The sequence below is a fragment of the Suncus etruscus genome, chromosome 18 (genome assembly GCF_024139225.1).
Source record: "Suncus etruscus isolate mSunEtr1 chromosome 18, mSunEtr1.pri.cur, whole genome shotgun sequence".
NCBI classification, from domain to species: Eukaryota; Metazoa; Chordata; class Mammalia; order Eulipotyphla; family Soricidae; genus Suncus; species Suncus etruscus.
Genome location: NC_064865.1, coordinates 57,959,999 through 57,972,377, shown reverse-complemented (window position 1 = coordinate 57,972,377; position 12,379 = coordinate 57,959,999).

The following is a 12,379-nucleotide window of genomic DNA, read 5'->3' as shown; positions in this document are numbered from 1 at the left end:
GTCAGGGTTAACTTCCCAAAACAATATCCCAGGTTTCTTCCTCTACCACCCAGCAGCCTGCCATCTTGGAAGGCAGATTTTGAAGTTCAATTTTTAAAGTTTTAGTCTCATTTCAGTGTTGTTGACACTGTGGTTTGAATATTTAGCACTATCATTCCTTATTAACTCTAATGACCATGAATTCCTTGGCCCCCTCACACTCTTATTACTTTCAACTGTTGCTTCTTCTCTTCCTTTTACTCTATTTCTTTGCTTCTTCTCTTTGTACTCTGGGGTCAAGAATGAAGTAAGCATTCCACCCTTTTAAAATGTTCTATTTCATCATCCATTTATACTAAATACCACATATAAGTGATGTCATCCTGGGTTAAATCTTTAGGTTTACTTCATTTTACATAATCTTTCTGTTTCAAACATAGTGCAATGAATTGCATGATTTCAACATTTGTTATAGCTGTGTAGTATTCCATTGTGTATATGTGCCACATATTCATGATCTACTTATCTGTTGTTGGACATGTAGGTTGATTCTAAATCTTAGCTATTGTAATGAGTACTACAGTGAATAATGTGTACATAATCTTTTGAATGAATGTTTTTCTATCCTGGGATACATACCCAAACTGACATTGCTAGATTATGTGGAAACTCAAATCTGATTTGATTGACAACCCTCCATACTATTTTCTCTAGGGGTTATATTAGACAACATTCCCTCTGGCCATGGATGAGAGTTCCTTTTTCTTACCCACTTGTGAGAATTCCCACTAGTAGTGGATGTTAAAGTAAATAACTTCTCTACCAACACCAATTGTTCTAGTAATTTTGATATGTGTCATTCTTACTGGTATAAGATGTTATCCTATTTTTGTCTTAATTTTAACTTCCCTAATAATAAGTGATGATGAGCTATTTTTATGTGCTACTGGACATCCATTGATCTTCCTTGGGGGAAGGAACTGTTCATTTTCTTTCCCCATTTTGTTGGAATTTTTAGATTATTTATTGTTGTTGGTTTTTGTAATTACTTTATTTTCCCTAGAAATCAACTCTTACTCTGAGTGTTAAGTATAAATATTTTATCCCATTTAGTTAGCTGTCTTTCAGTTTTAGCCCATATTTCCTTTGCCATACAGAAACTTTTTCATTTGATGTAGTTCCATTTGTCTCATTTTGATTCTCTAGGTTTTGCCAGTGGCAGTAAAGTAAACAATCCTTTTAGTCTAGGTTTTGGAGTCTCCTAATAATATTTTCTGAATAATTTTTTTGGATTCTGGTCTGATCTTAAGGTCCTTGTGCCACACTGAGGTGACTTGTGTAAGGTGTGAAATATGGATCCAAATTTAATTTCTTTTTTTAATATAATTTTTATTTTGATTGTAGTGGTTCACATATTGTTGACAATAATATTATAGGTTCACATTTACATAAAATCAGGGGGGGTTCCCATCACTGATTTGTCTTCCCTACACCTCCGTGTTCGTCCTACCTCCCATATCCTCCTCCCTCACCCCTGGGGCTGTGAGAATATGTGGTCCCCTCTATACCTAGCTTCCTACTTAATAGTCTTGGTCTTGGTGCCTCCCTTATTTCCCCCTCTAACTGGGAGGAAGGACCACATAGTTCAAGTTATGTGGTTTTATTTGAAGAAGAGAAAAGTAGTAAACTGGGGTAAAAGTCTAATATGCTGAAAAGGGGCGTAATCCTTCTACAGGCTCTCATCATCGGTTTGAGAGATGAAGGAGAAAAAGAATGTGAAACACCCCAACAGTACAAAAAGAAGTGTCAAATATTCAGTGAGCACTCCAGAGATAATGATAGGCACCACAAAAACAAAAACAAAAACAAACCCATGGTCTTGAGTTAAAAAACATGGCAGAGCACCTAAAGAAAGAAAAGAAAAAAAAACAATATAAATATAAATGGGGACAACAACTTAAATAACCACACCAAAACAAAGAAATTGACAAAAAGTAGATAGGTAAATAAAAATAAAAATAGTAATAATAATAAAAAATGAATAAAAAATATATAAAAGATAAAAATGTTTTGTGCTCTTTGCCTTTTTTATTCCCCTCCTGCACTGGCACAGTAAATATTGGGGTCATTCGAAAAGGAATTCACTTGGCCTTAGCGCTATGGGGTTTCTCCATCCTTGGGGTATATTGTCACGGGATTAACTATAGACTCCGTTCAGGTTCATTTACTCTACCGGTGGTGCTTTCGTGGTGTTTGGAAAACTTCTGCTCCGTCCTGGGTGATGAAATAAGACCTCTTTATCTATAGATCTCAGTATCTGCACAGGTCCAGGAGTGGGACTTATGATGAAGTCTGTCTTTGTGGTTCTAAAAGTGTCGATTCTATGTCTAGGATCCAGGGTTCAGGGCTGGATGGATTGTGTCTAATAACCTGAGGTCTAAGTTGGGTCTGCGTGACATATTTTCAAGGTAGGAGATATCCCTGTATTGTAAACAAGTATGAGTTCTTATCTCTAGTAGATAAGAGCTCTTTTTTATATGTAAGATTTCCCTTTTTTTTAGTGTGCCTTTGCAGGGAGAAATGGTGCTACTTTATATTGTAGGTGCATTTGGGGGTGGACAGAGAAGAAAACAGAAACAGGTCACTCATCCAAACAAGATAAAGGTAGGAATAAAAATATATGTGCTCACATATGTATACATAGAACAAACATTTAAACAAAATGAATCAACAAAATAATTAAAGGAACCATGTGATGCATGAGACTACCTTACTTTTGGGGAAAAGCAGGTAAAAAGGTGGTGCAATACAGGTCTTATACTTATGCTGGAAGTATAGGTTTTCCCATTGTCTTTTGGGATTTTCTTGTGGTGTGTGAATTCCCAGGCACCTTTCCATCACTCCCCCTGATCTTCTTGAGATTGGCAAAGGATTTGCGGCATGGAGGTCTTGTAAGAGTTCTTGCATTGGGGATACTTTTAGAGCTAGTTCCGGTTTCAAGTAACAGTCCATGGTAGGGGGATTTTGTAGGGAGGTCCGTGCAGCATGAGTCCGCAGGGGAGTTGGATGCCTTTTCTCGTGGGGGGCGAGGTGTGGGTTTGACTGGGTGTCCCTTCGCTTGGGTGCTGGGTACTGGTTTTTTGGGGTAGGAGGTCAGTCTTGATGCCTAATGGATTAAGAACTAAGGGTGAAGAGTTTTAATATGGTGGGAGGTCTGGATGGGATTGAGGGGTGAAGGAATAGTTGGATTTCCAAAGGGGGGGGAGGGAAAATATATGGAAGGGGTAGGAAAGAAGAAAAGAGAAAATACATTAGAAAGAAAGGAAGAAGAGAAAAGAAAAAATAAAAGAAAGGAAAAGAAAAAGAAAAAAAGTAGTGAGAATACAGGAGAAAATAGCAAGGGAATGCTAGTTTGCTTGAATGTGTTCGATGAGTAGGGCCTGTAGTATGAGTCTGTATGTCACAGTTGTAGCTTCGGTGGTCTGACTGGTCACATGCTTCAAATCCTAAAAGAAGGTATAACCTAGAGATAAAGTGTATTTTAAAGAGTTTTCTCAGGACATTCTCGTAGTGCAAGCTGGGTATGGTATCTCGTGTCAGTGAGCCCCGAGATGCCATCTTAGTTTGTCCATTTTTGTATCCAAGAACACCTGTGGACAGAAAAGCTGAGAGGTTATTTTAAATATAGTAAGATTAAGGCATTAAAGCATAGTGTTATGGGATGTTTCCTTTGGAGTCAGTGATTTTTCATGGTATACTTTACCTCTGATCCTGTATAAGATCCCTAAGAGATATTATGGGCCTTTGTAGAAGAAGGCTGATAACTTACTTGTTTTCTCTATGCTACTGTTTCTACTATTGCTGGTTTCTTTGTGGTATAATGTGTAGTCAAGAGTTTGTGTTGTTCCTTTTTCATGTATTTTGGGCACTGCTCCCGAGTATAAGTTGAGTATTACCATGTTTGGAGTTTCTACCTTGTTATACCCTGTTATTTGATTGTTGAGTATTAGTTGTATATAAGGTGTATGTTCTAGGTGCTTCAGAACAGTGCTATCATTATGTGTTTATCTTTTTTCTTCTGACTTACTTCGTTTAACATAATATGTTCTAGGTCCATCCATGTTGCTGCAAAGTCTGTGATTGTATCATTTCTGACTGCCATGTAGTATTCCATTGTGTATAAATACCACATCTTAGTGATCCATTCATCTGTTTTTGGACATCTAGGTTGGTTCCAAGACTTGGCTATTATACTGAGTGCTGACAAATAGTGGGGTGCACATGTATTTTGGAATGAATGTCTGTAGTGTTAAATAATTAAGGATGGGGCTGGATGGCAATGGATGGAGGCCTTTGTGCTTAGGCCCCAGCCACGTGGCTTCATCCCCCATGCAGCCGGCGAGTTCCAGGCCCAGGTGAAATCACTTACTCACACGCAGGCTTCAGGAAGAATCATCTTTATTTAGGCCCTAGCCACCACATGTGTGTGGCCTACTCATAACCTTTCAAGCATACAGCCATTTTAGGCTTGCCCTGCATCTTATCCTCTTTCAGCCATCTCCCTCAGAGAGCCCAGCAGGGCCAAAAGGCAAAAGCCCATAATCCCCTGGCTACTGGGTTTATCTACCTATTCCAAGACCCCTCCCAGGAATGGGTGGGTCTCAGATAGGTACCCTACATTTCCTCCTTTTTTGAAATATAAAAAGAGCCTTTTGTAATTTTGACTTCACCTTTAGCCAAAGGTGGGTTAATATTTTCATGCAGCAACGTAATAAAGTGAAAATTAATATACCAGCCCTTTTTAAAAACATATTTTTGCAAAATATACTTTACACCTGTAACCTAAAATTCTATTAATGCTTTTTTACCAAGCATTATTCCGGAACTTTTATGTTCCTATACTCTTAAACTATATTGGGGGAACTTTATTGTTCCTATACCTTTTCTATACACAAGTACTTCAGCATACATGCATAACATACATTTTAAAAACCGGCTAAGTACATTAAAATACACAATAAAACATTTTGCAATTGAAAATATTAACTATGAAAGACAACAAAACACATTTAAATTATAAAGAAAATGACTAAGACAAAGATGCAGGTGGTTAGAAATTAGATGTTTAAATGGGCTAATTTGTATTACCTCCCTTTATTTTTATTTTTTAACCACTAACTAACTAAAACTTATCCCATCACCAACTATGAGTAAACTATAAGACTACCCGCTTAGTTCCTACACCTAAAATCATAGTTCAAATGATTAATTTGTCCCACGCTGATCTCACCACGTGGCTTTTGTAAACTTAAAGTTTAGATGCTGGTTTGTTTCACGCTGATCTCACCACGTGGCTTCCTTTCATAGTTTTAGGCCCCGCAGACGGTTTTGTTGACCATGAGGTTGCAGGTTTGCTTTTGCTGTTTCACCTTTCCAGGCTTGCAGCGGAGCAAAAGCTGAGCTGAGCTGAGCTGAGGCGTTCCTGCTTTTGGGCCGATAGGAGCTTTTCGCCGCTTTTCTCCTCCGGGCAGCACTTAGCAAGCCAGTTTTTGGCCACAGCTTTTTTGCAGAGGGCTTTTGGATGTTCAAAGTTTAAAGTTATTTAAACTAAAAGTTCAGTCCGAAATTTTCAAAGTTGAAATCCAAATTCAAGCCGCAGGTCATTTTCAGAAAATCAGTTCACTTTAAATACAGTCTTTTTTCTCCTCCGTTTCCAATTTAAGCTTTTAATCAGTTTTTGTACAGGCCGAGGTTTTTGTTTCTTGTAACAAAGTTTCAGTTCTGGGCCTGGGCCTGGGCTGGAGGTGATGCAAGCTTCCACCTCTCTTCTTTCAGTTGCCCTTCTTCCCCTGGAAGGGGTCACGGCCATCTTTGAACATTGTTGCACATGGCCCAGGGTTTTGGGCTTAGTGCACCCGAAAAGAGCCAAAATGAAACTGAAAAGCAGAAATCTCACCATGATTGCTGTTTTCTTGGGTCCAGGATTGAGGTCAAAGTTCGGAGCGCCATTTGTAGTGTTAAATAATTAAGGATGGGGCTGGATGGGGCTGGATGGCGATGGATTTCTTTCTGCAATCCCAGGCCACGTGGCTCAGCAACCCCCATGCAGCCGGCGGGTCCCAGGTTAGGCGAACGGTGGAATCAGACTCACAAGCAGGCAGACCTCGGGAAGCATTATCTTTATTTATGCCCTAGCCACCACATGTGTGTGGCCTACTCATAACCTTTCAAGCATTTAGCCATTCTAGGCTTGCCCTACGTCTTATTTCAGCCATCTCCCTCCGAGAGCCCACCAGGGCCAAAAGACAAAGACCCTTAATCCCCTGGCTACCGGGTTTATCTACCTATTCCAAGACCCCTCCCAGGAATGGGCGGGTCTCAGATAGGTACCCTACAAATGTCCTTCCAACTTGGGGGTATATACCTAGAAGAGCAATTGCTGGGTCAAATGGCAGCTCAATTCTGAGTTCTTTGAGCACTCTCCAGACTGTTCTCCATAGGTGTTGGACTAGGGGGCATTCCCACCAGCACTGGATGAGTGTGCCTTTCATACTGCATCCTCGCCAACAGAGGTTGTTCTCATTATTTTTGATGTGAGCCATCCTCACTGGTGTAAGGTGGTATCTCATTGTTGTCTTGATTTGGATCTCCCTGATGATGAGTGAAGGTAAGCATGTTTTCATGTGTTTATTGGCCATCCTTCTGTCTTCCTCCGAGAAGTGTCTATCTATTTCATCTCCCCATTTTTATGGCTTTGTTTTTGTTTATGGATTTGGTTTTGGGGGGATCCACTTTCTGAGTGCTTTGTATGTTATCTTCTTGTGTTAAGTAGGGTTTTTTTTTTTGCCATGCAGAAGCTTTTTAGTTTGATGTAGTCCCATTTGTTTATGTTTAATGCTAAAGTTCTTGCCATTGACACTCTATCTTCGAAGACCTTTTTGATATATAGGTCTTTGAGTGTCTGCCAATTTTATTCTCGATAAACTTTATAGATTCGGGTCTGATTTCAAGGTCTTTGATCCATTTTGAGTTGACTTTTGTATAAGGAGTGAGGTATGGGTCGATTTTGACTTTCGTACATGTGGTTTTCCAGTTGTACCAACACCATTTGTTGTCTTTAATAAACATCTAGCATTTTATTTACCTATATTTTTTTATAAATAAGGGCAATTTTCATCATTTCCATCTTTAAGCCTTAATATAAGTTTTCAAATGATAACAAATAGCTGGCATATACCACCTGTCAGCACTGGTCTTAATTTAGTTGAGGTTTAATTCATCTTCAAAGAATGCCCTCAAATTTTCAACAAAATTTAGTACCTTTAATTGGTAAAAGGGAACTTATCCCCAAAACTCTACAACTTTAATAATTAATTAATCAGGCTATTTCATTTGTCAGTCTATTAATGCCAAATTATTTTCAAAACACTAATCTAATGCTTTATATGGTAAAATTCTAGTAATAAAGCATGTTTTCAACCTCATGTTACAAGTGCTCAAAAAAAATCGGAGCTACATAACTTATTGTAACTTAAATTACTAATTGCAATTTTAAAAATTTACTTGTTGCTCTGTGCTTTCAGCCTCTTAAAATCTTTAAATTTATCTTTTGTTTATACTCAATGGCTACCTTAATTTGCATATGTATAAACAAAAATGCCTTCTCTGCAAACCAAATTTGCAAACAGCTTTCAGTGGCTGCCCCCAAAAAGAAAGAATTTTCTCCAATCTTATAAATATATATGTTTAAAAATATATTTTTAATTTCAGCTATCTAAAATTAAGATTTTTAGTTAACATGTATTTGGTAACTACTTTCTGTATTTGTTTTATATGCATTTAAAAATACTTAAGTAAAAGTTACTTAATGACTACAAAAAACTGGTCATTAGTAACAAAGTTTATTCATGTACTAATTACTCTACCTTATCACGGTAACTCTTACCCAAAAATTTATAGTAAACAAATTAACAGTACTATTCAGCTGTGTTTTCTCCCACCAAATCATTAAAGTATTTTTTCCTAGAAATGAAGTTGTGCCTTCACACGAATGCCATTCAAACTAATAAAAAACATAAATTTTTACGTCTTGTTTGCTGCATAACTTTTTATTTACATAACTAAAAAGTATTTTCCTTCTCTCTATCCTTTCTATAATTTTTCTATAAATTTGTTCTCTTTTATTTTAATATATAATCAGGTCAATTATGTGGTTTTCTTAACAAACATTTTTCTCTTTTTTAAGTATAGAATCATTACTTTATAATCTTATTGCTATTATGTCAAAAGTTTTGCTTCTTTTATTTTCCTTATATTTCTAGCCTAAAAATATACCTACCACCACTACCTTATCTACTTGCTTATAAAATGCATTTAAATATTATAACCATACATAATTTACCTTGCTTTATAACCAATCTATACTAATTAATATTGTAATTGCTTTTACTTAATTTTCATATTTTTCATTGCAAATTAACTTTTATCCTCCCACAGAAACAAGAACACATGCACCTCTAAGACAATCTTAGAGTTTTTGAATCTGATCTGCTCAAATCCCACTAATCAATTTAATCCTTTCCAGGAATTAAAACTGCAAAATCATACCAGTCAATTGCATTCCCTTGCAATCAAAGTAACAAAAATCTTTCCTTCTTCCTTTCTTATAGGCAAGAAATACAGCTCCTTTAAAAAACAAATAATGCAAATTCTCTGCCCTCACTTTCTCCTAACAACCTTTGTTTTATAGAACTTCTACAACATAAAGTCCAAAAGGGAAGCATATAGCTCCCCCAAAGCATAATTAAAAGCTATTTAATTTCCCTACAGGTCTAAAAGGTTTTCTCTGGAACCCAGTCAAAGTGAAACAATTACCATGCCCCCACTAATTTTTTCACTTAAGTTTTCCAGTTTCTTCAAAAAAAATTCACAAAAACTACTGACGCTAAAACGCTGTCTACCTGAAAAAATCAGCCTCCCTCTGCAGAAACTGACAGGCTCAGAGACTCAACCCCCTGCCAACTTCTCAACCCCTGCTGACTTCAGCTGCTAAACCCCAACTCCACTGACTTCTACAAAAAACTCCATAACTGTCAACCCCTGAAGGCTGCCTGGAAACAGATGACGTCATACCCGCAGCTGAACTTACGAACTCTGAAAATTTAAAAACTGAACTTATAAACTCTTAAACAAAATACCACCTTTTATTCTGAGTATATGTTTCCTGTTTAGCCTACCTTCTTGAAAGCAGCAACAAAACTTTTATTATCATTGTAATTTGTAACAAAAAAATTTTTTGTATATGTGTTTATAATTATAATTAGCAAACCAGCTATTCCCTTTCCAACTATTTCCCAGCAAAAATTGTTTCATATATGCCATGTTTTTACTATTGCTTAAATTCTCCTCTAATTTCCAACTTTTCTATGCTTCTTTATTTCTAACTTTTCTTAATAATGTAGTATTACTCAATCTTTCTTCTCCTTACAATTCTCTCACTTATAGTATCTTACTTATTTGTTTTTTATTCCTCAGTGCCAGTATACATTCTCAATTTTTATATTGTTACAGTAACCAGCCTATATTTTAATTTTCATAAAATAGTATATACTTTATACCCTATTTAGCTAAGTGTATCATACTCCTAATCCCACCTTGCTAGAATCAAATTAATAACTTTTGGCTCTTTTGGTACTGTCTCTTTTCTTTCTAATTGAACTTATAGCAAAAAATAGCATACGTAAGGCGTTTTGCCTCAGATGCAAAATAGTAATTCGAACTCCTATTTGGTCCCTAGTGTGCAAAAGGCTATTCTGAGCTCACAGCCAAAAAAAGCCTAAAATTGCCACCAGGTGCCCATGTTCAAAAAAAAAAAAAAAAAAGGTGAATTGTTGCGCCTCACTCAGGAAGGGCACACATTAAAAGTGTTGCACTCCTGAAAAAGAATTATTTGCCAAAAAGGCCCGCTTAGAGCAGTCAAAATCAGTTGACCCTTTGCGTGGATTGTTTGGCCATAATTCTAAAGTGGCTGTAACTATCTCTCTCTTTATTTTTAACCATTACTAAAAATCAAGCCTTAGTAATTCTTTCTAACAAAGGAGGACAGTACAAATCCCGCCAAAAAGTCTCCCATTAACCAGCTCTTATGATCTCTGCTACTTTGACGCCAAGATCAGGTTTTTCCAAACACTTAGCTCATGAGTGAAGTAATTTTCAGTTTTCTCCTGCTTACTCAAAACAAAGTAATTTTTAGTTTTTTCCAAAAAAACTCTAAAACATTTCTCTCTCTTCCCACTTCCCTGAAAATTACCTGTTTCCCCCTGCTTACCCAAAACAAAGCAAACCTAACAGAAACTGCCTTTTCACCTTCAGTATCGGCTCTTTAACATGCTAATTTTAGCCAGGGTCCTTCATTCTTTTCCCATTTTCTTTGATGTCAAAAATTTACACCCTGCATTCCAAACCTCAAACCTTAAAAGCAGCCAGCTCAAAAAATAAATTTGTCTTTGTCTTTTTAGATGCAATTCCCCATGCATTCTGTGTGTTCTCATTCATTTCTACAATAATGTTCCGTCTTTTCGCCATTTCGTGTACCCACTCTCTCCCCATGAATGATTCCTGAACTCCACGAAGAATCTGTTTGCAGGCGCTGACGTCTGCAACAGAATTGGCCCACAACATTTTCCCTTTTTTTTGGTAAGTTTTGCCAGTGGTTTGTTTATCTTGTTTATTTTTTTGAAAAACCAACTCCTGGTCTCATTGATTTTTTTGTATTGTTTTCTTAGTTTCTTTTTTTTTTTTTTTTTTTTTTGGTTTTTGGGCCACACCCGTTTGACGCTCAGGGGTTACTCCTGGCTATGTGCTCAGAAATCGCCCCTGGCTTGGGGGGACCATATGAACGCCGGGGGATCGAACCGCGGTCCTTCCTTGGCTAGCGCTCGCAAGGCAGACACCTTACCTCCAGCGCCACCTACCCGGCCCCTTTTTTCTTAGTTTCTATGTTGTTTATTTCTGCTCTGTTTTTTTTTTTATTATTATTATTTCTTGCCTTCTGGTTGTGGTTGGATTTCTCTGCTGCTGCTGTTCCAATTCCTTGAAGGTGATAGTTTAAACTGTTGATTTTGTCATTTTCCTGTTTCTTGACATAGGCCTGTATTGCTATGAGTTTCCCTTTAATTACTGCTTTTGCTGTGTCCCACAAATTTTGACAAGTTGTCTCTTGCAACTCCTGGAGCATGCAGCCGCATATACAGCTGAATAACAATTTCCAGAAGCATAGATTTCTTGTTCAGTGTTGTCTGAAAACCATGTGAGAAGGAACTCAGTTGTGAAATTATATATATAATCTTTATTAACTTATGTCTGAATTTGACTGCAAATGAACATGTCTTGACTGGTAAGTAGAATTTCCCAAATTCTGTAGAATTGTAAAACAATAGTAAATTAAACAAACCTAAAATTCAAAAGTAACTATATAAAAATGTATAAATTCTAAGTACCTTATAGATTATGAAATAATTACTATAAAATGTAACAAGCCTTTGTATTTATCATAATCATATAATAAATCAAAAGCGTATCATTTAATCAGATATATGTTTTCTAGGAGATAATTCAAAAGAAGTTAAGTAAAACCATTTTTGTATAATTTAATTTTGACTATATATACATTAACTAATTTACAGGAATTTTAAGTTTAATAAAATGAGATAAATATGAAGTATAGTTTTGTATCCTAAATATCAGTAGTTGTCAAATGTAAAGTCTGCAAGAAGTAAACAAGGTTAGAGAGCTGATAGTGCAGAAAGAGATATGAGAGCATTTAATTTACTAGAATACCAGCACCTACTCAGTATTTTTTAAAGCTTCCATAAAAATTAAATTAAGGGGGGAAATGAATGTAAGACAACCACAGTATAAAAGAATGAGTCCTTGAAAATATATGTGGTCATTACAGAGATGATGTTAGTCACAAGGCAGCAGATGAATACGTAAGAAACTCCCCATGATCTGTCTGTGTCCAGAGTCATTTGTGGTGCTGTATGGTTTTTCTTTTCCTTCATTTGAAAAAACAGCAGCACTTGGTCAAATACAAGGAGACCTTACCCCTGAAAAAATTTGTTTAGAATCTGTAAAGTTTATTACAGAATAAGATTTTGTCATACCTTCATTATGACTTCATCAAAGCCTGCAGTGAAGAGAAAGATTATGATGAGCACAGACAATTTCAGGAAAAGTGGGAGATGCAGTATTTTTTTGTTGAGCACAGAGGCATCCCACATGACATATTTGCTCAGAGAAAGTTGCAGTGCACAAGGAATACAACTTGAAATGCCATTATTCAACTAAACATGCTGAGGAATGTGCAAAATATCAAGGAAATGAGAGAGCCAAGCGGGTT